Source organism: Bidens hawaiensis, unplaced genomic scaffold (assembly GCF_021521415.1).
Source record: "Bidens hawaiensis isolate Kalapana, Puna unplaced genomic scaffold, B.hawaiensis_p1.1 tig00003393_1, whole genome shotgun sequence".
Lineage (NCBI taxonomy): Eukaryota > Viridiplantae > Streptophyta > Magnoliopsida > Asterales > Asteraceae > Bidens > Bidens hawaiensis.
Genome location: NW_027491189.1, coordinates 445,859 through 449,241, shown reverse-complemented (window position 1 = coordinate 449,241; position 3,383 = coordinate 445,859). Strand labels below are relative to the sequence as shown.

General features: G+C 41.9%; 1 pseudogene; it reads right to left on the bottom strand.

The window, feature by feature from the left end:
• Positions 1 to 1,107: 1,107 nt before the first annotated feature.
• Positions 1,108 to 3,142, bottom strand: LOC143623355 (UDP-glycosyltransferase 75C1-like; annotated as a pseudogene).
• Between the last annotated feature and the right edge of the window lie 241 nt (positions 3,143 to 3,383).

Sequence of the window (3,383 nt, the reverse complement as noted above, 5' to 3'; positions counted from 1 at the left end):
CACCGGTATTCTTTATATCTTCCAGGTATGGATGTGCACTTGTGGGCACTGTGGACTTGGTGACGGGGTTGGTTCCGATGGAACCGGGGGTGGTGGTTGCGGTGGCGTGTCGCCGGAGTTTTTGAAATTAATAATAGTAGGCGAGCATGTGTTTTACTGGTTGAAAGCATTCATCATGTATGACTTTTCAAGACTCGCCGGAGAATATTTCAAGGTTCTTGACTTCATGAAGTATTCTGAAAAGTCAGAAAAAGATCTCGACGACGGAAAGGACGCCTGAGAACCCGAACCGGGTTGGAGCTTATTTACCGTAATAGTGGGTGAACAGCTCAGAGAACCTTTTGCCTCAAGGCACTGGTGGTGGCGGTGTATTTGATGGTGGTCATCGGCCATTCTTTAGAGGTTGTGGGTGGAATCCTTTTGCCGGAGCTCAAGGTCCCACGGATGGCGCCAATGTAGAAACCCCAATTGAAATCACTATTGACTGTGTGTGTTTGAGTGTGGCGTGTAAGTGTATAATTGTATGAGGTTTCCCTTTTTAACCTCTAGTGAGATGACCATGAACAAGATGGAGTAAAAGAGAGTTATTTTATTATTTTCATCATGGTTTGTTACAAAGAGAATGCACACATATATAATATCCTAAGGGAATCTTCCTTCAGGACCGTTGCACCTCAGGCTCTCTCTATTGACCATTGGTCACTCTGACTGGGGTTGGAGGCTGGTTATTATCCGCTGGACAATCTTTTCCCTCCAAGATCCTGTCCACTTCACCTCTGAGATAAGGTCTGTGGTTGACCTTGGACTTTGTCTAGAGCGCTTGGGCTGCCATTGGGCCAGGTTTCTTGGGTTGTTTGTTAGGCCTCATCCCACCTAGTCTCTTCAACCATCGTTGAAAATGATACATGCCACAAGAAACCTAATCAAATACATACATAGATTGAGCAACAAACAATACAACATGGATCACTGCCGTACATAATAAACCACACGAAACCTAAGGAAATGCATCCAGCAACAAATGAAAATGGTATATCAATCCATTCTCATTGGATGCCTTATTCTAACAACAAACGTCCAAACGCATGCATGCAATGCAATGCTACATTATTCATGAAACACACAACATCGATCTAACTTCAAGCATCATCCAAGAAAGCTTGGAGGTTGAGGGCGGATGATCCGCCATTATCGATAGCTTCACTTGCCAACTTCTTCCATTTTAAAACATTTTTGCTTATCTCTTCATCTCCCATCACCATTGTTACACACCTCACAATCTCCTTCCCTTCCACCACCCCACCCCCCTCCCTCCTAACCCTAACTCCTGTCTTCCACACACCTTCGATCATCTTTGCGTTTGTCGGCTGATCCGTCCACTACGGATAAGCCACAATAGGAACGCCAGCGGCCAACGCCTCCACAGTCGAGTTCCAACCACAATGCATCAAGAAACACCCGATTGCTTCGTGGCTCAATACCTCCACCTGAAACTCGCCGCTTATTAATTTCTTATAAGTTGCTTCACATTTAAAAACAAAAGTTTTTTTAATCCAAAAAATTAATAAAATAAAAACATCTAAAGAAAATGATTTAATACACGCAATACTCCGGTTCCATTTTTTTTAGGTAATGGTTATTTCGGTTTCATGCACACCCTTACCTGACAACACCAAGTCACAATCAACCCTTGTTTCTTCAATTCACTGATCTTGCTCAGTTTTGCTGCTTCATCAGCGTTCCTTATCACCCATAAAAACGGTCGACCGCTTTCAAGCAACCCAGCGGCTATGGCCTCCGCTTGATCACTCGATAAACGAGACAGACTTCCAAACGAAACATACACAACAGACATTTTTGGTTGTGTGTTTAACCAATTGACATAACCATTACCATTACCACCGTCTGGTTGAGCATACGAGTCCTTTTCGTTTAAGGGTCCAATAGGAAGGTACTTAAAGTGTTTGCTTGCTTTGATGGAATCAACTTCTAGTTCCTCAATAGTGTTGACAAGAACTCTTTTCCCACTTTTGATTACGTCAACATGTTCCTTATAAATTGGTACAAGAAACTCGTGTTCCTTGGGACTTGACTGCAACAAAAAAAAAAAAAATAAGACAAAAAAAAATGCTAAGAATACTTTTCACTTTTAATGTTTAAATCCAAATCCAATTTCTTTTTTTTATTTTAGGTTTTTCACTTTTGGTGTTCCCTTGAAAACAAAATAAAAACTGAAAAGAGGTTGGATTTAAATGCTAAAGAGTGAATAAAAGTTATAAAATTTTAATATGTCAAGTTGTCAACCTATAAACCAAAATCCTTTCAAATTAAGATACGTTTCCGAGAATCGAGATCGGTTTGTGAAAAAGCTCGATTAAACCAAGCTTAAACAAGCCCGAGTCTAAGCCTTAAAATAAGAATTTAAACGTGTCGATCATTAATATAATTTTTTAAAATAACTATATTATGCTATATATAAAACATGGTTAATAAATAGTAAACAAGCCGAGTTCGAGCTCGATGTAAGTTAAACCCAGATAAATAGTTAAGAAAATCTTGCCGGAAAGAAAAAGGAGGGCAGATCAGCCAGAGTTAGTGGTGGCAGCCCCGGCAAGTTGATCGGAAACAGTGGGTTGTGTTTGTTAGCAGATATCAACTCTTGAAACCCATTGAAGTAGTGATAGTAAATATCCAACACAGTAGCCGGTTGGCACCACAAGAGAGTGGATTCAACATTGTGAGCATCCGCCACACGGGCTACCCACGGTACGATGGTGGTGTAGACCACGTGATCAAACGGTTCGCCTGCTGCTGCCGCTGAGGTGATGATCTGAGCCACAGCAGGAGCCCCACATGTGGCAAACTCTGAGATGTGTTGTTCTAGGGTGGTGGGTGGGTTTTTACCGATGAAGTGGTCATCGTGGCCGTCGGAGAATGGGGCGAAGGTTAGACCTTGTGGGACGGTGTGTTTGTCGATGCATTTAATGACGGAGAAGCTGGTGGTGAAGGTGACGGAGGTGGCTACGCCTGCTTTGAGAAGGCGGCTTGCGAAGCGGAGGGATGGGCTGATCAGGCCTTGGCCCGCATAGGTGACGATCAGGATTTTTCTGGGACCGGTCATTTTTGCGAGAAGAAATGAGTGTTGATGGTTGGCTTGTGAAATGAAATATGAACATGCACGATATTTATAGGCAAAGGAAGCTTATATTTGGTTTTTATTTTAAAATGCAACCATATATAAATGAATAAAACGTGCTTGATTTTGCTCATTTATGGAAATTATCTATACAATGTTGCAAAAACAAAACGATTTCTTAATTAAATCGTTGTGAAGGAATTTTTGTAGGGTGGACGTACGGAGTGTCAACCGGATGGATGGCAGT